Below are 23758 nucleotides of genomic sequence, written 5' to 3'. Positions count from 1 at the left end.
TGTTTTTCTTGGGTGTGAGATTTTACACATTAAACAAACTTTTGTTGAATCTTAAAGACAAAATATGATATGACCCTATATACCGTACATTACAGTAATATCTCACATTAGGTAAGACACTATACACCACACATTACGGTAGTTACTCACATTGGGGTTGACCTTGGGGTGACAGACAGCGAACGGTCCGTTCTTGTCCAGTAGCATGCCGCAGTAGCCAGAGCTCTCATACCTGTCCAGTTGATCATCAGTACAGCCTGGGATGGTGGTGTTGGGCTTCTTGTTACAACTGGAGTCAGAGACAGGGTGAATCAGTCATATGTGTGTGTGTGTGTGTGTGTGTGTGTGTGTGTGTGTGTAACTGGTGGTATGACTCACTTGGGATCTGTGACCCAGCTGTGTCCAAAGTCATTGGGGTTGGTGGTCAGAGAACCGTCGGGTTTCCTGAAGTCATCATTGGAGTTTCCGTTGTAGTCTCCACACAGTCCACACAGCTTGTCCTTATAGCTAAATACAGAGGAGCAAATAGACCGATGAGTCAAGCATTTTTTCAAGAATATTAATGACAAAATTATAAAATAAAAATATTACAATGTGAGAACTTTCTACTTGGTTTTTATTGTACGTTGTGTTTATATGGTTATTTTAATGGTATATCATGTCGGGGTCACCAAAACTGTAGGAGAGAAACCAAGCTGCATAGACCCCATTTTCGGTCTCTCTCTCTCTGTATGTGTGTGTGTGTGTGTGTGTGTGTTCTCTTCAGTGTGTGTATGAAGCAGTTTTGACTCACTCCTTGATGACCTTGATGTCCATATAGTGGTTTCCGTCATATCGTACGGTCACACCAAAGTCCATGGCTACAGTGTAGTGTTTACCAGACTTCAAAACAGACACGCCTGTAGCTGGGGTCAGTGGGATGTTCACATTGATACCATCCAACTAGGAGGAGAAGAGGACACAGACGTGTTAGTGAGGGGCACTTCATTTTTTATGTTTTTTAGCTTCCTCTTTATAAGCTGTTCTGTGTTTTGTATGAATTTGATGCATTTAATGCTGCTCGGGAATTTCCCTTCGGTGGCAAAAAAATATTTATTGAATACAATGACAAACTGTTCTTGACAGTGTATGTTACTTTATATTGAATTTGTACATGCAGGGCTCTGCATTTTATCAGTATTTCTTTCTATTGTTACGTTATTAAACATTTTCCATCGTCTTCCTCATCTCTTTTTCTCTCTACCCCAACCCTATCCCTCCATCAATCCCTCTCTCTCTCACCTGCACGGTGCCTCCCTTCAAGATGGAGATCTTCACCCCACGCACGTACACATGCACAGCCTTCAGGTAGGAGATGGTTGGTTTGTTGAAGCGGTTCTCGTTGTCAGCATGCACCTCGTAGTGAGGCACTGACGTGTGGTTACAGGGCTCTGACATCAGGTAGCTGCAGTTCCCCATGAAGTTGTACTTCTTCTTGTCGAAGGTGGTGTAGTGAGGGTCACCAGACGCGATACAGGTAGAGGTGTCTGGGGGGAATAGTGATTATAAAGTTGGGAGTGAGATTAGTAATTGGCTGGTGGAAATAATACTGACTCATTGTTCACATAGTTGGGTTATTATTTTCACCAAATGATGCCTGACAAAATGTAAATAGTGTTTTCCAAGCTGAACATAATACATGTATACTGTATATAAGGCTGTCTGTTTGCATAGCTAAGAATCAAACTCTAGGAACGATCCACTTTACTGTAGGTTGGATGTTCCCGTGGGTTTCACGATGGAACTCCTTCCCAATATAATAGATTTGATAAGACGGTGATGATAACTGAGCTAATACAAGTTATGATAACTGAGCTAATACAAGTTATGATAACTTTGGCGGCAGGTAGCCTAGTGGTTAGATCGTTGGGCCAGTAACTGAAAGGTTGCTCAATTTAATCCGCGAGCTGACAAGGTAAAAGTCTGTCGTTCTGTCCGTGAACAAGGCAGTTAACCCGCCGTCATTGCAAATAAGAAATTGTTCTTAAAAACCTCTTAAGTGTTGGACACTTTTTTTCAATTTTCGCCTAAAATGACATAGCCACATCTAACTGCCTGTAGCTCAGGCACTGATACAAGGATATGCATATTCTTGGTACCATTTGAAAGGAAACACTTTGAAGTGTGTGGAAATGTGAAAGGATTGTAGAAGGATATAACACATTAGATCAGGTAAAAGATAATACAAAGAAAAACCCACCGCTTTTTTGTATTTTTTTGTACCATCATGTTTGAAATGCAAGAGAAAAGCCATAATGTATTATTCCAGCCCAGCTTCATTTTAGATTTTGCCCACTAGGTGGCAGCAGTGTATGTGCAAAGTTCCAGACCGATCCAATGAATCATTGCATTTCTGTTCAAAATGTTGTATCAAGACTGCCCAAATGTGCCTAATTTGTTGATGAACTTTTCATGTTCAAAACTGTGCACTCTACTCAAACAATAGCATGGTATTCTTTCACTGTAATAGCTACTGTAAATTGGTCAGTGCAGTTAGATTAACAAGAATTTAAGCTTTCTGCCAATGTCAGATATGTCTATGTCCTGGGAAATGTTCTTGTTACTTACAACCTCATGCTAATCGAATTAGCCTACGTTAGCTCAACCCACCAATCCTGAAGAAGTTTTAACTGACTTGCCAAGTTAAATAAAGGTAAAATAAAAACTCAGCTAATTCAAGTTCTTATAACTTAGCTATTACAAGTTATGATAACTGAACTAATACAAGTTGTGATAACTGAGCTAATACAAGTTATGATAACTTTGCCTAACAATGTATTATAACTCAGCTAACAGTACCTTTAGGATAGCAGGCTCCGTTGCGACACTCCTCTGTGGGAGAGCAGGAGTTGTCCACACAGTCCAAGATGTAGTTTCCAGCACAACGACACAGCTTGGAGCAGCCGTCACCAAAGATGATCTCTCCTGGCTAAAAGGACAGAGACAGGTAGAGAGGAATTATTAACATGTTTTTTTTTACAATATATATTGTAATTTATTTGTGCATTCTGTAAACGTATGCGTGTGTTCCTTGTGTTGCTGGTCATTTTGAAAGTATATTTGTGATGTGCTGAGAGGAGCACTATCAATATCCATGTAAGTGGACATTCTGGACAGTAAAAGTACTGTATTGTATAATATTGTATCATATTGTGTATCACATCATATATATCGTGTATCATATATCGATTGGTATGCCGTATTGTAAATCATTCACAATATTGTACATCACATTATATTGTGTCATATTCAATCACACTGTACATTCTTAACCACAGACTAACAATCCCAGATGGTCTCGTACCTCATAGTAGTCACCTCCCTCCAGACAGCCACATGTTTCTATGGGGACACAGCGTCTGCCTTTGAACACAAAGCCTGGCTTACAGAAACACGCGCTGATACAGGAGCCAGTGCAGTTGGTGGAGGGTTCCTTACAGCTGGGGATGCAGGCAGGGCCACACTCTATATACTCAGCATTGGGAGGGCACGTCACTATTGGGGGAGAGAGAGAGAGGAGGATGGGGGGAGGCAAAGAAGAGAGGGTAAGAGGGTGAGGCAGAAGGGAGACAAGGGGTTAATATCAGGAATTATTGGTTTACCAATTAATTGATTTGCGCCGCAAATACATAAAGCGGTTTCTGATTCTGATCGTAAAAATGAGAACAGGTGATTGTCTGTTAATTTCACCTGGTGGTTTTGTGGTAGTAGGTTTGGGAGTAGTTGGTTTAGGTGTAGTTGGTATGGGAGTAGTTGGTTTGACTGTAGTTGGGGCTGAGGGATAGAGGGAGACAGCATGAGACATAAGAGAGAAAGACATTATAGCCAAGTCTCAGATCTGTTTGTGCTGTCTGGTCAACTCATATGGTCACAGCCTGGTCACCTACCCTACCATCCAAGACGTCAGACGTCAAAACACCATTTTGAGTGTGTGTGGGTGTTTGTACGGACTGTTTATGTCAGGGGACTTACTTGTAGGGTAGCAGTCCATCTCTCCTCCCTGGACCTTACACTCGTGCATTGGAGGGCAATCAGAGGGATTGCAGGTGACGAAGGGAGCGTTACAATAACATTTCAGCTTACAGTCCTCCAGGTACCACTCCTCACCAGGCTGGAGGGAGGGAGGGAAGGAGGAGAGATGGAGGGAGAGACAATAGTTCATCAGTGGTTGGTTGCAGGTTGGTTACATACACGTCACACACACAAAGTCCATCACCCGACACACAACACACTCACCTCATAGTACTGTCCGTTGGTGCCTTTGCAGCCACAGGAGTTCTCTTTGACACACTTCCCAGCGCTGAGGACGTAACCAGGGTCACACACACAGCCCTCTGAACAGGGAGCATCACACCCTGTGGAGGGTCTGGAGGCACAGCTGGGCTGGCAAGGGGCGGCACAGGGCACGTACTGACTGTTGGGGGGGCATGTCAGAGCTGGAGAGAAGGAGGGAAGAGGAGACATTAGGAGATAGGTCTACTTTAAAACATGACTGTCTCTTAATAATGACGTTGTTGATTATACGGAACAGTACTGTTAGAGTGTATTGTTTGGTCTTTGATGTGCTAATAACAGCAGGGTCTTTGGTGAGTGAATGAATCATTATTATTATATTAATCACTGCAATTTCCATCTTCATCATCAATATCCGTCTCTTCCTTGTTATTATTATGTATAACATGTATCTGTAGCAGGGTTGGGGTCCATTTCAATTCCAGTCAATTCAGGAAGTACTTTAAAATACCAATTCCAATTCTCTTTAATGCTTTTCAGTGAGGAAAACTTGGAATGAGAATTTGGTTTACTTTCTGAAATGACTGGAATTGACCCCAACACTGATCTGTACTCACGGCAGAAGGTGCTGTTCCTCCAGGTTCCGATGGTGACTCCTCGGTCCTGACAGTCGTTGACGTACGACTCGATGGACTCACACAGGATGGGTTGAGCACCATCCAGCTCGCACAGGTCAAACAGACAGTCCTTGAAGAAACTCTGAAATAGACACACATAAACATATGCGTGTCTTCGACTTGCAACAAAGCTTGGAGGTTTGGTTACTTAAGTGACAAAGTTGTTTGAATTGAATATAATTAAGAGTGTTTAAACATTTATGCACTAAATATGTCTATATATTTACAAAATGTTTTTCTTGGGTGTGAGATTTTACACATTAAACAAACTTTTGTTGAATCTTAAAGACAAAATATGATATGACCCTATATACCGTACATTACAGTAATATCTCACATTAGGTAAGACACTATACACCACACATTACGGTAGTTACTCACATTGGGGTTGACCTTGGGGTGACAGACAGCGAACGGTCCGTTCTTGTCCAGTAGCATGCCGCAGTAGCCAGAGCTCTCATACCTGTCCAGTTCATCATCAGTACAGCCTGGGATGGTGGTGTTGGGCTTCTTGTTACAACTGGAGTCAGAGACAGGGTGAATCAGTCATGTGTGTGTGTGTGTGTGTGTGTGTGTGTGTGTGTGTGTGTGTGTGTGTGTGTGTGTGTGTGTGTGTGTGTGTGTGTGTGTGTGTGTGTGTGTGTGTGTGTGTGTAACTGGTGGCATGACTCACTTGGGATCTGTGACCCAGCTGTGTCCAAAGTCATTGGGGTTGGTGGTCAGAGAACCGTCGGGTTTCCTGAAGTCATCGTTGGAGTTTCCGTTGTAGTCTCCACACAGTCCACACAGCTTGTCCTTATAGCTAAATACAGAGGAGCAAATAGACCGATGAGTCAAGCATTTTTTCAAGAATATTAATGACAAAATTATAAAATAAAAATATTACAATGTGAGAACTTTCTACTTGGTTTTTATTGTACGTTGTGTTTATATGGTTATTTTAATGGTATATCATGTCGGGGTCACCAAAACTGTAGGAGAGAAACCAAGCTGCATAGACCCCATTTTTGGTCTCTCTCTCTCTGTATGTGTGTGTGTGTGTGTTCTCTTCAGTGTGTGTATGAAGCAGTTTTGACTCACTCCTTGATGACCTTGATGTCCATATAGTGGTTTCCGTCATATCGTACGGTCACACCAAAGTCCATGGCTACAGTGTAGTGTTTACCAGACTTCAAAACAGACACGCCTGTAGCTGGGGTCAGTGGGATGTTCACATTGATACCATCCAACTAGGAGGAGAAGAGGACACAGACGTGTTAGTGAGGGGCACTTCATTTTTTATGTTTTTTAGCTTGCTCTTTATAAGCTGTTCTGTGTTTTGTATGAATTTGATGCATTTAATGCTGCTCTGGAATTTCCCTTCGGTGGCAAAAAAATATTTATTGAATACAATGACAAACTGTTCTTGACAGTGTATGTTACTTTATATTGAATTTGTACATGCAGGGCTCTGCATTTTATCAGTATTTCTTTCTATTGTTACGTTATTAAACATTTTCCATCGTCTTCCTCATCTCTTTTTCTCTCTACCCCAACCCTATCCCTCCATCAATCCCTCTCTCTCTCACCTGCACGGTGCCTCCCTTCAAGATGGAGATCTTCACCCCACGCACGTACACATGCACAGCCTTCAGGTAGGAGATGGTTGGTTTGTTGAAGCGGTTCTCGTTGTCAGCATGCACCTCGTAGTGAGGCACTGACGTGTGGTTACAGGGCTCTGACATCAGGTAGCTGCAGTTCCCCATGAAGTTGTACTTCTTCTTGTCGAAGGTGGTGTAGTGAGGGTCACCAGACGCGATACAGGTAGAGGTGTCTGGGGGGAATAGTGATTATAAAGTTGGGAGTGAGATTAGTAATTGGCTGGTGGAAATAATACTGACTCATTGTTCACATAGTTGGGTTATTATTTTCACCAAATGATGCCTGACAAAATGTAAATAGTGTTTTCCAAGCTGAACATAATACATGTATACTGTATATAAGGCTGTCTGTTTGCATAGCTAAGAATCAAACTCTAGGAACGATCCACTTTACTGTAGGTTGGATGTTCCCGTGGGTTTCACGATGGAACTCCTTCCCAATATAATAGATTTGATAAGACGGTGATGATAACTGAGCTAATACAAGTTATGATAACTGAGCTAATACAAGTTATGATAACTGAGCTAATACAAGTTATGATAACTTTGGCGGCAGGTAGCCTAGTGGTTAGATCGTTGGGCCAGTAACTGAAAGGTTGCTCAATTTAATCCGCGAGCTGACAAGGTAAAAGTCTGTCGTTCTGTCCGTGAACAAGGCAGTTAACCCGCCGTCATTGCAAATAAGAAATTGTTCTTAAAAACCTCTTAAGTGTTGGACACTTTTTTTCAATTTTCGCCTAAAATGACATAGCCACATCTAACTGCCTGTAGCTCAGGCACTGATACAAGGATATGCATATTCTTGGTACCATTTGAAAGGAAACACTTTGAAGTGTGTGGAAATGTGAAAGGATTGTAGAAGGATATAACACATTAGATCAGGTAAAAGATAATACAAAGAAAAACCCACCGCTTTTTTGTATTTTTTTGTACCATCATGTTTGAAATGCAAGAGAAAAGCCATAATGTATTATTCCAGCCCAGCTTCATTTTAGATTTTGGCCACTAGGTGGCAGCAGTGTATGTGCAAAGTTCCAGACCGATCCAATGAATCATTGCATTTCTGTTCAAAATGTTGTATCAAGACTGCCCAAATGTGCCTAATTTGTTGATGAACTTTTCATGTTCAAAACTGTGCACTCTACTCAAACAATAGCATGGTATTCTTTCACTGTAATAGCTACTGTAAATTGGTCAGTGCAGTTAGATTAACAAGAATTTAAGCTTTCTGCCAATGTCAGATATGTCTATGTCCTGGGAAATGTTCTTGTTACTTACAACCTCATGCTAATCGAATTAGCCTACGTTAGCTCAACCCACCAATCCTGAAGAAGTTTTAACTGACTTGCCAAGTTAAATAAAGGTAAAATAAAAACTCAGCTAATTCAAGTTCTTATAACTTAGCTATTACAAGTTATGATAACTGAACTAATACAAGTTGTGATAACTGAGCTAATACAAGTTATGATAACTTTGCCTAACAATGTATTATAACTCAGCTAACAGTACCTTTAGGATAGCAGGCTCCGTTGCGACACTCCTCTGTGGGAGAGCAGGAGTTGTCCACACAGTCCAAGATGTAGTTTCCAGCACAACGACACAGCTTGGAGCAGCCGTCACCAAAGATGATCTCTCCTGGCTAAAAGGACAGAGACAGGTAGAGAGGAATTATTAACATGTTTTTTTTTACAATATATATTGTAATTTATTTGTGCATTCTGTAAATGTATGCGTGTGTTCCTTGTGTTGCTGGTCATTTTGAAAGTATATTTGTGATGTGCTGAGAGGAGCACTATCAATATCCATGTAAGTGGACATTCTGGACAGTAAAAGTACTGTATTGTATAATATTGTATCATATTGTGTATCACATCGTATATATCGTGTATCATATATCGATTGGTATGCCGTATTGTAAATCATTCACAATATTGTACATCACATTATATTGTGTCATATTCAATCACACAGTACATTCTTAACCACAGACTAACAATCCCAGATGGTCTCGTACCTCATAGTAGTCACCTCCCTCCAGACAGCCACATGTTTCTATGGGGACACAGCGTCTGCCTTTGAACACAAAGCCTGGCTTACAGAAACACGCGCTGATACAGGAGCCAGTGCAGTTGGTGGAGGGTTCCTTACAGCTGGGGATGCAGGCAGGGCCACACTCTATATACTCAGCATTGGGAGGGCACGTCACTATTGGGGGGAGAGAGAGAGGAGGATGGGGGGAGGCAAAGAAGAGAGGGTAAGAGGGTGAGGCAGAAGGGAGACAAGGGGTTAATATCAGGAATTATTGGTTTACCAATTAATTGATTTGCGCCGCAAATACATAAAGCGGTTTCTGATTCTGATCGTAAAAATGAGAACAGGTGATTGTCTGTTAATTTCACCTGGTGGTTTTGTGGTAGTAGGTTTGGGAGTAGTTGGTTTAGGTGTAGTTGGTATGGGAGTAGTTGGTTTGACTGTAGTTGGGGCTGAGGGATAGAGGGAGACAGCATGAGACATAAGAGAGAAAGACATTATAGCCAAGTCTCAGATCTGTTTGTGCTGTCTGGTCAACTCATATGGTCACAGCCTGGTCACCTACCCTACCATCCAAGACGTCAGACGTCAAAACACCATTTTGAGTGTGTGTGGGTGTTTGTACGGACTGTTTATGTCAGGGGACTTACTTGTAGGATAGCAGTCCATCTCTCCTCCCTGGACCTTACACTCGTGCATTGGAGGGCAATCAGAGGGATTGCAGGTGACGAAGGGAGCGTTACAATAACATTTCAGCTTACAGTCCTCCAGGTACCACTCCTCACCAGGCTGGAGGGAGGGAGGGAAGGAGGAGAGATGGAGGGAGAGACAATAGTTCATCAGTGGTTGGTTGCAGGTTGGTTACATACACGTCACACACACAAAGTCCATCACCCGACACACAACACACTCACCTCATAGTACTGTCCGTTGGTGCCTTTGCAGCCACAGGAGTTCTCTTTGACACACTTCCCAGCGCTGAGGACGTAACCAGGGTCACACACACAGCCCTCTGAACAGGGAGCATCACACCCTGTGGAGGGTCTGGAGGCACAGCTGGGCTGGCAAGGGGCGGCACAGGGCACGTACTGACTGTTGGGGGGGCATGTCAGAGCTGGAGAGAAGGAGGGAAGAGGAGACATTAGGAGATAGGTCTACTTTAAAACATGACTGTCTCTTAATAATGACGTTGTTGATTATACGGAACAGTACTGTTAGAGTGTATTGTTTGGTCTTTGATGTGCTAATAACAGCAGGGTCTTTGGTGAGTGAATGAATCATTATTATTATATTAATCACTGCAATTTCCATCTTCATCATCAATATCCGTCTCTTCCTTGTTATTATTATGTATAACATGTATCTGTAGCAGGGTTGGGGTCCATTTCAATTCCAGTCAATTCAGGAAGTACTTTAAAATACCAATTCCAATTCTCTTTAATGCTTTTCAGTGAGGGAAAACTTGGAATGAGAATTTGGTTTACTTTCTGAAATGACTGGAATGAAATGGAATTGACCCCAACACTGATCTGTACTCACGGCAGAAGGTGCTGTTCCTCCAGGTTCCGATGGTGACTCCTCGGTCCTGACAGTCGTTGACGTACGACTCGATGGACTCACACAGGATGGGTTGAGCACCATCCAGCTCGCACAGGTCAAACAGACAGTCCTTGAAGAAACTCTGAAATAGACACACATAAACATATGCGTGTCTTCGACTTGCACCAAAGCTTGGAGGTTTGGTTACTTAAGTGACAAAGTTGTTTGAATTGAATATAATTAAGAGTGTTTAAACATTTATGCACTAAATATGTCTATATATTTACAAAATGTTTTTCTTGGGTGTGAGATTTTACACATTAAACAAACTTTTGTTGAATCTTAAAGACAAAATATGATATGACCCTATATACCGTACATTACAGTAATATCTCACATTAGGTAAGACACTATACACCACACATTACGGTAGTTACTCACATTGGGGTTGACCTTGGGGTGACAGACAGCGAACGGTCCGTTCTTGTCCAGTAGCATGCCGCAGTAGCCAGAGCTCTCATACCTGTCCAGTTCATCATCAGTACAGCCTGGGATGGTGGTGTTGGGCTTCTTGTTACAACTGGAGTCAGAGACAGGGTGAATCAGTCATGTGTTATGTGTGTGTTATGTGTGTGTAATGTGTGTGTGTGTGTGTCTGAGTGTGTCATGTGTGTGTGTGTGTGTGTGTGTGTGTGTGTGTGTGTGTGTGTGTGTGTGTGTGTGTGTGTGTGTGTGTGTGTGTAACTGGTGGCATGACTCACTTGGGATCTGTGACCCAGCTGTGTCCAAAGTCATTGGGGTTGGTGGTCAGAGAACCGTCGGGTTTCCTGAAGTCATCGTTGGAGTTTCCGTTGTAGTCTCCACACAGTCCACACAGCTTGTCCTTATAGCTAAATACAGAGGAGCAAATAGACCGATGAGTCAAGCATTTTTTCAAGAATATTAATGACAAAATTATAAAATAAAAATATTACAATGTGAGAACTTTCTACTTGGTTTTTATTGTACGTTGTGTTTATATGGTTATTTTAATGGTATATCATGTCGGGGTCACCAAAACTGTAGGAGAGAAACCAAGCTGCATAGACCCCATTTTTGGTCTCTCTCTCTGTATGTGTGTGTGTGTGTGTGTCTCTTCAGTGTGTGTATGAAGCAGTTTTGACTCACTCCTTGATGACCTTGATGTCCATATAGTGGTTTCCGTCATATCGTACGGTCACACCAAAGTCCATGGCTACAGTGTAGTGTTTACCAGACTTCAAAACAGACACGCCTGTAGCTGGGGTCAGTGGGATGTTCACATTGATACCATCCAACTAGGAGGAGAAGAGGACACAGACGTGTTAGTGAGGGGCACTTCATTTTTTATGTTTTTTAGCTTCCTCTTTATAAGCTGTTCTGTGTTTTGTATGAATTTGATGCATTTAATGCTGCTCGGGAATTTCCCTTCGGTGGCAAAAAAATATTTATTGAATACAATGACAAACTGTTCTTGACAGTGTATGTTACTTTATATTGAATTTGTACATGCAGGGCTCTGCATTTTATCAGTATTTCTTTCTATTGTTACGTTATTAAACATTTTCAAACGTCTTCCTCATCTCTTTTTCTCTCTACCCCAACCCTATCCCTCCATCAATCCCTCTCTCTCTCACCTGCACGGTGCCTCCCTTCAAGATGGAGATCTTCACCCCACGCACGTACACATGCACAGCCTTCAGGTAGGAGATGGTTGGTTTGTTGAAGCGGTTCTCGTTGTCAGCATGCACCTCGTAGTGAGGCACTGACGTGTGGTTACAGGGCTCTGACATCAGGTAGCTGCAGTTCCCCATGAAGTTGTACTTCTTCTTGTCGAAGGTGGTGTAGTGAGGGTCACCAGACGCGATACAGGTAGAGGTGTCTGGGGGGAATAGTGATTATAAAGTTGGGAGTGAGATTAGTAATTGGCTGGTGGAAATAATACTGACTCATTGTTCACATAGTTGGGTTATTATTTTCACCAAATGATGCCTGACAAAATGTAAATAGTGTTTTCCAAGCTGAACATAATACATGTATACTGTATATAAGGCTGTCTGTTTGCATAGCTAAGAATCAAACTCTAGGAACGATCCACTTTACTGTAGGTTGGATGTTCCCGTGGGTTTCACGATGGAACTCCTTCCCAATATAATAGATTTGATAAGACTTTGATGATCTTTATATAAGTGATGATAACTGAGCTAATACAAGTTATGATAACTGAGCTAATACAAGTTATGATAACTTTGGCGGCAGGTAGCCTAGTGGTTAGATCGTTGGGCCAGTAACTGAAAGGTTGCTCAATTTAATCCGCGAGCTGACAAGGTAAAAGTCTGTCGTTCTGTCCGTGAACAAGGCAGTTAACCCGCCGTCATTGCAAATAAGAAATTGTTCTTAAAAACCTCTTAAGTGTTGGACACTTTTTTCAATTTTCGCCTAAAATGACATAGCCACATCTAACTGCCTGTAGCTCAGGCACTGATACAAGGATATGCATATTCTTGGTACCATTTGAAAGGAAACACTTTGAAGTGTGTGGAAATGTGAAAGGATTGTAGAAGGATATAACACATTAGATCAGGTAAAAGATAATACAAAGAAAAACCCACCGCTTTTTTGTATTTTTTTGTACCATCATGTTTGAAATGCAAGAGAAAAGCCATAATGTATTATTCCAGCCCAGCTTCATTTTAGATTTTGGCCACTAGGTGGCAGCAGTGTATGTGCAAAGTTCCAGACCGATCCAATGAATCATTGCATTTCTGTTCAAAATGTTGTATCAAGACTGCCCAAATGTGCCTAATTTGTTGATGAACTTTTCATGTTCAAAACTGTGCACTCTACTCAAACAATAGCATGGTATTCTTTCACTGTAATAGCTACTGTAAATTGGTCAGTGCAGTTAGATTAACAAGAATTTAAGCTTTCTGCCAATGTCAGATATGTCTATGTCCTGGGAAATGTTCTTGTTACTTACAACCTCATGCTAATCGAATTAGCCTACGTTAGCTCAACCCACCAATCCTGAAGAAGTTTTAACTGACTTGCCAAGTTAAATAAAGGTAAAATAAAAACTCAGCTAATTCAAGTTCTTATAACTTAGCTATTACAAGTTATGATAACTGAACTAATACAAGTTGTGATAACTGAGCTAATACAAGTTATGATAACTTTGCCTAACAATGTATTATAACTCAGCTAACAGTACCTTTAGGATAGCAGGCTCCGTTGCGACACTCCTCTGTGGGAGAGCAGGAGTTGTCCACACAGTCCAAGATGTAGTTTCCAGCACAACGACACAGCTTGGAGCAGCCGTCACCAAAGATGATCTCTCCTGGCTAAAAGGACAGAGACAGGTAGAGAGGAATTATTAACATGTTTTTTTTTACAATATATATTGTAATTTATTTGTGCATTCTGTAAATGTATGCGTGTGTTCCTTGTGTTGCTGGTCATTTTGAAAGTATATTTGTGATGTGCTGAGAGGAGCACTATCAATATCCATGTAAGTGGACATTCTGGACAGTAAAAGTACTGTATTGTATAATATTGTATCATATTGTGTATCACATCGTATATATCGTGTATCATATATCGATTGGTATGCCGTATTGTAAATCATTCACAATATTGTACATCACATTATATTGTGTCATATTCAATCACACAGTACATTCTTAACCACAGACTAACAATCCCAGATGGTCTCGTACCTCATAGTAGTCACCTCCCTCCAGACAGCCACATGTTTCTATGGGGACACAGCGTCTGCCTTTGAACACAAAGCCTGGCTTACAGAAACACGCGCTGATACAGGAGCCAGTGCAGTTGGTGGAGGGTTCCTTACAGCTGGGGATGCAGGCAGGGCCACACTCTATATACTCAGCATTGGGAGGGCACGTCACTATTGGGGGAGAGAGAGAGAGGAGGAGGATGGGGGAGGCAAAGAAGAGAGGGTAAGAGGGTGAGGCAGAAGGGAGACAAGGGGTTAATATCAGGAATTATTGGTTTACCAATTAATTGATTTGCGCAAATACATAAAGCGGTTTCTGATTCTGATCGTAAAAATGAGAACAGGTGATTGTCTGTTAATTTCACCTGGTGGTTTTGTGGTAGTAGGTTTGGGAGTAGTTGGTTTAGGTGTAGTTGGTATGGGAGTAGTTGGTTTGACTGTAGTTGGGGCTGAGGGATAGAGGGAGACAGCATGAGACATAAGAGAGAAAGACATTATAGCCAAGTCTCAGATCTGTTTGTGCTGTCTGGTCAACTCATATGGTCACAGCCTGGTCACCTACCCTACCATCCAAGACGTCAGACGTCAAAACACCATTTTGAGTGTGTGTGGGTGTTTGTACGGACTGTTTATGTCAGGGGACTTACTTGTAGGATAGCAGTCCATCTCTCCTCCCTGGACCTTACACTCGTGCATTGGAGGGCAATCAGAGGGATTGCAGGTGACGAAGGGAGCGTTACAATAACATTTCAGCTTACAGTCCTCCAGGTACCACTCCTCACCAGGCTGGAGGGAGGGAGGGAAGGAGGAGAGATGGAGGGAGAGACAATAGTTCATCAGTGGTTGGTTGCAGGTTGGTTACATACACGTCACACACACAAAGTCCATCACCCGACACACAACACACTCACCTCATAGTACTGTCCGTTGGTGCCTTTGCAGCCACAGGAGTTCTCTTTGACACACTTCCCAGCGCTGAGGACGTAACCAGGGTCACACACACAGCCCTCTGAACAGGGAGCATCACACCCTGTGGAGGGTCTGGAGGCACAGCTGGGCTGGCAAGGGGCGGCACAGGGCACGTACTGACTGTTGGGGGGGCATGTCAGAGCTGGAGAGAAGGAGGGAAGAGGAGACATTAGGAGATAGGTCTACTTTAAAACATGACTGTCTCTTAATAATGACGTTGTTGATTATACGGAACAGTACTGTTAGAGTGTATTGTTTGGTCTTTGATGTGCTAATAACAGCAGGGTCTTTGGTGAGTGAATGAATCATTATTATTATATTAATCACTGCAATTTCCATCTTCATCATCAATATCCGTCTCTTCCTTGTTATTATTATGTATAACATGTATCTGTAGCAGGGTTGGGGTCCATTTCAATTCCAGTCAATTCAGGAAGTACTTTAAAATACCAATTCCAATTCTCTTTAATGCTTTTCAGTGAGGGAAAACTTGGAATGAGAATTTGGTTTACTTTCTGAAATGACTGGAATGAAATGGAATTGACCCCAACACTGATCTGTACTCACGGCAGAAGGTGCTGTTCCTCCAGGTTCCGATGGTGACTCCTCGGTCCTGACAGTCGTTGACGTACGACTCGATGGACTCACACAGGATGGGTTGAGCACCATCCAGCTCGCACAGGTCAAACAGACAGTCCTTGAAGAAACTCTGAAATAGACACACATAAACATATGCGTGTCTTCGACTTGCACCAAAGCTTGGAGGTTTGGTTACTTAAGTGACAAAGTTGTTTGAATTGAATATAATTAAGAGTGTTTAAACATTTATGCACTAAATATGTCTATATATTTACAAAATGTTTTTCTTGGGTGTGAGATTTTACACATTAAACAAACTTTTGTTGAATCTTAAAGACAAAATATGATATGACCCTATATACCGTACATTACAGTAATATCTCACATTAGGTAAGACACTATATACAACACATTACGGTAGTTACTCACATTGGGGTTGACCTTGGGGTGACAGACAGCGAACGGTCCGTTCTTGTCCAGTAGCATGCCGCAGTAGCCAGAGCTCTCATACCTGTCCAGTTCATCATCAGTACAGCCTGGGATGGTGGTGTTGGGCTTCTTGTTACAACTGGAGTCAGAGACAGGGTGAATCAGTCATGTGTGTGTGTGTGTGTGTGAGTGAGTGCCTGTGTGTGTGTGTGTGTGTGTGTGTGTGTGTGTGTGTGTGTGTGTGTGTGTGTGTGTGTGTGTGTGTGTGTGTGTGTGTGTGTGTGTGTGTGTGTGTGTGTGTGTGTGTGTGTGTGTGTGTGTGTGTGTGTGTGTAACTGGTGGCATGACTCACTTGGGATCTGTGACCCAGCTGTGTCCAAAGTCATTGGGGTTGGTGGTCAGAGAACCGTCGGGTTTCCTGAAGTCATCGTTGGAGTTTCCGTTGTAGTCTCCACACAGTCCACACAGCTTGTCCTTATAGCTAAATACAGAGGAGCAAATAGACCGATGAGTCAAGCATTTTTTCAAGAATATTAATGACAAAATTATAAAATAAAAATATTACAATGTGAGAACTTTCTACTTGGTTTTTATTGTACGTTGTGTTTATATGGTTATTTTAATGGTATATCATGTCGGGGTCACCAAAACTGTAGGAGAGAAACCAAGCTGCATAGACCCCATTTTTGGTCTCTCTCTCTGTATGTGTGTGTGTGTGTGTTCTCTTCAGTGTGTGTATGAAGCAGTTTTGACTCACTCCTTGATGACCTTGATGTCCATATAGTGGTTTCCGTCATATCGTACGGTCACACCAAAGTCCATGGCTACAGTGTAGTGTTTACCAGACTTCAAAACAGACACGCCTGTAGCTGGGGTCAGTGGGATGTTCACATTGATACCATCCAACTAGGAGGAGAAGAGGACACAGACGTGTTAGTGAGGGGCACTTCATTTTTTATGTTTTTTAGCTTCCTCTTTATAAGCTGTTCTGTGTTTTGTATAAATTTGATGCATTTAATGCTGCTCAGGAATTTCCCTTCGGTGGCAAAAAAATATTTATTGAATACAATGACAAACTGTTCTTGACAGTGTATGTTACTTTATATTGAATTTGTACATGCAGGGCTCTGCATTTTATCAGTATTTCTTTCTATTGTTTCGTTTTAAACATTTTCAAACGTCTTCCTCATCTCTTTTTCTCTCTACCCCAACCCTATCCCTCCATCAATCCCTCTCTCTCTCACCTGCACGGTGCCTCCCTTCAAGATGGAGATCTTCACCCCACGCACGTACACATGCACAGCCTTCAGGTAGGAGATGGTTGGTTTGTTGAAGCGGTTCTCGTTGTCAGCATGCACCTCGTAGTGAGGCACTGACGTGTGGTTACAGGGCTCTGACATCAGGTAGCTGCAGTTCCCCATGAAGTTGTACTTCTTCTTGTCGAAGGTGGTGTAGTGAGGGTCACCAGACGCGATACAGGTAGAGGTGTCTGGGGGGAATAGTGATTATAAAGTTGGGAGTGAGATTAGTAATTGGCTGGTGGAAATAATACTGACTCATTGTTCACATAGTTGAGTTATTATTTTCACCAAATGATGCCTGACAAAATGTAAATAGTGTTTTCCAAGCTGAACATAATACATGTATACTGTATATAAGGCTGTCTGTTTGCATAGCTAAGAATCAAACTCTAGGAACGATCCACTTTACTGTAGGTTGGATGTTCCCGTGGGTTTCACGATGGAACTCCTTCCCAATATAATAGATTTGATAAGACTTTCATCTTTATATAAGTGATGATAACTGAGCTAATACAAGTTATGATAACTGAGCTAATACAAGTTATGATAACTTTGGCGGCAGGTAGCCTAGTGGTTAGATCGTTGGGCCAGTAACTGAAAGGTTGCTCAATTTAATCCGCGAGCTGACAAGGTAAAAGTCTGTCGTTCTGTCCGTGAACAAGGCAGTTAACCCGCCGTCATTGCAAATAAGAAATTGTTCTTAAAAACCTCTTAAGTGTTGGACACTTTTTTTCAATTTTCGCCTAAAATGACATAGCCACATCTAACTGCCTGTAGCTCAGGCACTGATACAAGGATATGCATATTCTTGGTACCATTTGAAAGGAAACACTTTGAAGTGTGTGGAAATGTGAAAGGATTGTAGAAGGATATAACACATTAGATCAGGTAAAAGATAATACAAAGAAAAACCCACCGCTTTTTTGTATTTTTTTGTACCATCATGTTTGAAATGCAAGAGAAAAGCCATAATGTATTATTCCAGCCCAGCTTCATTTTAGATTTTGGCCACTAGGTGGCAGCAGTGTATGTGCAAAGTTCCAGACCGATCCAATGAATCATTGCATTTCTGTTCAAAATGTTGTATCAAGACTGCCCAAATGTGCCTAATTTGTTGATGAAAAACTTTTCATGTTCAAAACTGTGCACTCTACTCAAACAATAGCATGGTATTCTTTCACTGTAATAGCTACTGTAAATTGGTCAGTGCAGTTAGATTAACAAGAATTTAAGCTTTCTGCCAATGTCAGATATGTCTATGTCCTGGGAAATGTTCTTGTTACTTACAACCTCATGCTAATCGATTAGCCTACGTTAGCTCAACCCACCAATCCTGAAGAAGTTTTAACTGACTTGCCAGTTAAATAAAGGTAAAATAAAAACTCAGCTAATTCAAGTTCTTATAACTTAGCTATTACAAGTTATGATAACTGAGCTAATACAAGTTGTGATAACTGAGCTAATACAAGTTATGATAACTTTGCCTAACAATGTATTATAACTCAGCTAACAGTACCTTTAGGATAGCAGGCTCCGTTGCGACACTCCTCTGTGGGAGAGCAGGAGTTGTCCACACAGTCCAAGATGTAGTTTCCAGCACAACGACACAGCTTGGAGCAGCCGTCACCAAAGATGATCTCTCCTGGCTAAAAGGACAGAGACAGGTAGAGAGGAATTATTAACATGTTTTTTTTTACAATATATATTGTAATTTATTTGTGCATTCTGTAAACGTATGCGTGTGTTCCTTGTGTTGCTGGTCATTTTGAAAGTATATTTGTGATGTGCTGAGAGGAGCACTATCAATATCCATGTAAGTGGACATTCTGGACAGTAAAAGTACTGTATTGTATAATATTGTATCATATTGTGTATCACATCGATATATCGGTATCATATATCATTGGTATGCACAAAATCATTCACAATATTGTACATCACATTATATTGTGTCATATTCAATCACACAGTACATTCTTAACCACAGACTAACAATCCCAGATGGTCTCGTACCTCATAGTAGTCACCTCCTCCAGACAGCCACATGTTTCTATGGGGACACAGCGTCTGCCTTTGAACACAAAGCCTGGCTTACAGAAACACGCGCTGATACAGGAGCCAGTGCAGTTGGTGGAGGGTTCCTTACAGCTGGGGATGCAGGCAGGGCCACACTCTATATACTCAGCATTGGGAGGGCACGTCACTATTGGGGGAGAGAGAGAGAGGAGGATGGGGGGAGGCAAAGAAGAGAGGGTAAGAGGGTGAGGCAGAAGGGAGACAAGGGGTTAATATCAGGAATTATTGGTTTACCAATTAATTGATTTGCGCAAATACATAAAGCGGTTTCTGATTCTGATCGTAAAAATGAGAACAGGTGATTGTCTGTTAATTTCACCTGGTGGTTTTGTGGTAGTAGGTTTGGGAGTAGTTGGTTTAGGTGTAGTTGGTATGGGAGTAGTTGGTTTGACTGTAGTTGGGGCTGAGGGATAGAGGGAGACAGCATGAGACATAAGAGAGAAAGACATTATAGCCAAGTCTCAGATCTGTTTGTGCTGTCTGGTCAACTCATATGGTCACAGCCTGGTCACCTACCCTACCATCCAAGACGTCAGACGTCAAAACACCATTTTGAGTGTGTGTGGGTGTTTGTACGGACTGTTTATGTCAGGGGACTTACTTGTAGGGTAGCAGTCCATCTCTCCTCCCTGGACCTTACACTCGTGCATTGGAGGGCAATCAGAGGGATTGCAGGTGACGAAGGGAGCGTTACAATAACATTTCAGCTTACAGTCCTCCAGGTACCACTCCTCACCAGGCTGGAGGGAGGGAGGGAAGGAGGAGAGATGGAGGGAGAGACAATAGTTCATCAGTGGTTGGTTGCAGGTTGGTTACATACACGTCACACACACAAAGTCCATCACCCGACACACAACACACTCACCTCATAGTACTGTCCGTTGGTGCCTTTGCAGCCACAGGAGTTCTCTTTGACACACTTCCCAGCGCTGAGGACGTAACCAGGGTCACACACACAGCCCTCTGAACAGGGAGCATCACACCCTGTGGAGGGTCTGGAGGCACAGCTGGGCTGGCAAGGGGCGGCACAGGGCACGTACTGACTGTTGGGGGGGCATGTCAGAGCTGGAGAGAAGGAGGGAAGAGGAGACATTAGGAGATAGGTCTACTTTAAAACATGACTGTCTCTTAATAATGACGTTGTTGATTATACGGAACAGTACTGTTAGAGTGTATTGTTTGGTCTTTGATGTGCTAATAACAGCAGGGTCTTTGGTGAGTGAATGAATCATTATTATTATATTAATCACTGCAATTTCCATCTTCATCATCAATATCCGTCTCTTCCTTGTTATTATTATGTATAACATGTATCTGTAGCAGGGTTGGGGTCCATTTCAATTCCAGTCAATTCAGGAAGTACTTTAAAATACCAATTCCAATTCTCTTTAATGCTTTTCAGTGAGGGAAAACTTGGAATGAGAATTTGGTTTACTTTCTGAAATGACTGGAATGAAATGGAATTGACCCCAACACTGATCTGTACTCACGGCAGAAGGTGCTGTTCCTCCAGGTTCCGATGGTGACTCCTCGGTCCTGACAGTCGTTGACGTACGACTCGATGGACTCACACAGGATGGGTTGAGCACCATCCAGCTCGCACAGGTCAAACAGACAGTCCTTGAAGAAACTCTGAAATAGACACACATAAACATATGCGTGTCTTCGACTTGCACCAAAGCTTGGAGGTTTGGTTACTTAAGTGACAAAGTTGTTTGAATTGAATATAATTAAGAGTGTTTAAACATTTATGCACTAAATATGTCTATATATTTACAAAATGTTTTTCTTGGGTGTGAGATTTTACACATTAAACAAACTTTTGTTGAATCTTAAAGACAAAATATGATATGACCCTATATACCGTACATTACAGTAATATCTCACATTAGGTAAGACACTATATACAACACATTACGGTAGTTACTCACATTGGGGTTGACCTTGGGGTGACAGACAGCGAATGGTCCGTTCTTGTCCAGTAGCATGCCGCAGTAGCCAGAGCTCTCATACCTGTCCAGTTCATCATCAGTACAGCCTGGGATGGTGGTGTTGGGCTTCTTGTTACAACTGGAGTCAGAGACAGGGTGAATCAGTCATGTGTGTGTGTGTGTGTGTGTGTGTGTGTGTGTGTGTGTGTGTGTGTGTGTGTGTGTGTGTGTGTGTGTGTGTGTGTGTGTGTGTGTGTGTGTGTAACTGGTGGCATGACTCACTTGGGATCTGTGACCCAGCTGTGTCCAAAGTCATTGGGGTTGGTGGTCAGAGAACCGTCGGGTTTCCTGAAGTCATCGTTGGAGTTTCCGTTGTAGTCTCCACACAGTCCACACAGCTTGTCCTTATAGCTAAATACAGAGGAGCAAATAGACCGATGAGTCAAGCATTTTTCAAGAATATTAATGACAAAATTATAAAATAAAAATATTACAATGTGAGAACTTTCTACTTGGTTTTTATTGTACGTTGTGTTTATATGGTTATTTTAATGGTATATCATGTCGGGGTCACCAAAACTGTAGGAGAGAAACCAAGCTGCATAGACCCCATTTTTGGTCTCTCTCTCTCTGTATGTGTGTGTGTGTGTGTTCTCTTCAGTGTGTGTATGAAGCAGTTTTGACTCACTCCTTGATGACCTTGATGTCCATATAGTGGTTTCCGTCATATCGTACGGTCACACCAAAGTCCATGGCTACAGTGTAGTGTTTACCAGACTTCAAAACAGACACGCCTGTAGCTGGGGTCAGTGGGATGTTCACATTGATACCATCCAACTAGGAGGAGAAGAGGACACAGACGTGTTAGTGAGGGGCACTTCATTTTTTATGTTTTTTAGCTTCCTCTTTATAAGCTGTTCTGTGTTTTGTATAAATTTGATGCATTTAATGCTGCTCAGGAATTTCCCTTCGGTGGCAAAAAAATATTTATTGAATACAATGACAAACTGTTCTTGACAGTGTATGTTACTTTATATTGAATTTGTACATGCAGGGCTCTGCATTTTATCAGTATTTCTTTCTATTGTTACGTTATTAAACATTTTCAAACGTCTTCCTCATCTCTTTTTCTCTCTACCCCAACCCTATCCCTCCATCAATCCCTCTCTCTCTCACCTGCACGGTGCCTCCCTTCAAGATGGAGATCTTCACCCCACGCACGTACACATGCACAGCCTTCAGGTAGGAGATGGTTGGTTTGTTGAAGCGGTTCTCGTTGTCAGCATGCACCTCGTAGTGAGGCACTGACGTGTGGTTACAGGGCTCTGACATCAGGTAGCTGCAGTTCCCCATGAAGTTGTACTTCTTCTTGTCGAAGGTGGTGTAGTGAGGGTCACCAGACGCGATACAGGTAGAGGTGTCTGGGGGGAATAGTGATTATAAAGTTGGGAGTGAGATTAGTAATTGGCTGGTGGAAATAATACTGACTCATTGTTCACATAGTTGAGTTATTATTTTCACCAAATGATGCCTGACAAAATGTAAATAGTGTTTTCCAAGCTGAACATAATACATGTATACTGTATATAAGGCTGTCTGTTTGCATAGCTAAGAATCAAACTCTAGGAACGATCCACTTTACTGTAGGTTGGATGTTCCCGTGGGTTTCACGATGGAACTCCTTCCCAATATAATAGATTTGATAAGACTTTCATCTTTATATAAGTGATGATAACTGAGCTAATACAAGTTATGATAACTGAGCTAATACAAGTTATGATAACTTTGGCGGCAGGTAGCCTAGTGGTTAAATCGTTGGGCCAGTAACTGAAAGGTTGCTCAATTTAATCCGCGAGCTGACAAGGTAAAAGTCTGTCGTTCTGTCCGTGAACAAGGCAGTTAACCCGCCGTCATTGCAAATAAGAAATTGTTCTTAAAAACCTCTTAAGTGTTGGACACTTTTTTTCAATTTTCGCCTAAAATGACATAGCCACATCTAACTGCCTGTAGCTCAGGCACTGATACAAGGATATGCATATTCTTGGTACCATTTGAAAGGAAACACTTTGAAGTGTGTGGAAATGTGAAAGGATTGTAGAAGGATATAACACATTAGATCAGGTAAAAGATAATACAAAGAAAAACCCACCGCTTTTTTGTATTTTTTTGTACCATCATGTTTGAAATGCAAGAGAAAAGCCATAATGTATTATTCCAGCCCAGCTTCATTTTAGATTTTGGCCACTAGGTGGCAGCAGTGTATGTGCAAAGTTCCAGACCGATCCAATGAATCATTGCATTTCTGTTCAAAATGTTGTATCAAGACTGCCCAAATGTGCCTAATTTGTTGATGAAAAACTTTTCATGTTCAAAACTGTGCACTCTACTCAAACAATAGCATGGTATTCTTTCACTGTAATAGCTACTGTAAATTGGTCAGTGCAGTTAGATTAACAAGAATTTAAGCTTTCTGCCAATGTCAGATATGTCTATGTCCTGGGAAATGTTCTTGTTACTTACAACCTCAAGCTAATCGCATTAGCCTACGTTAGCTCAACCC

The 23758-nt window shown here is 41.9% G+C and overlaps 1 pseudogene; it reads right to left on the bottom strand.

Annotated features, from left to right (window-relative positions):
- LOC112259760 overlaps positions 1-23758 on the bottom strand; it is a 110653-nt pseudogene that overhangs the window by 43997 nt on the left and 42898 nt on the right.

Source organism: Oncorhynchus tshawytscha, linkage group LG10, assembly GCF_018296145.1.
Source record: "Oncorhynchus tshawytscha isolate Ot180627B linkage group LG10, Otsh_v2.0, whole genome shotgun sequence".
Taxonomy (NCBI): domain Eukaryota; kingdom Metazoa; phylum Chordata; class Actinopteri; order Salmoniformes; family Salmonidae; genus Oncorhynchus; species Oncorhynchus tshawytscha.
This window is presented reverse-complemented; position numbering and strand designations above follow the sequence as displayed.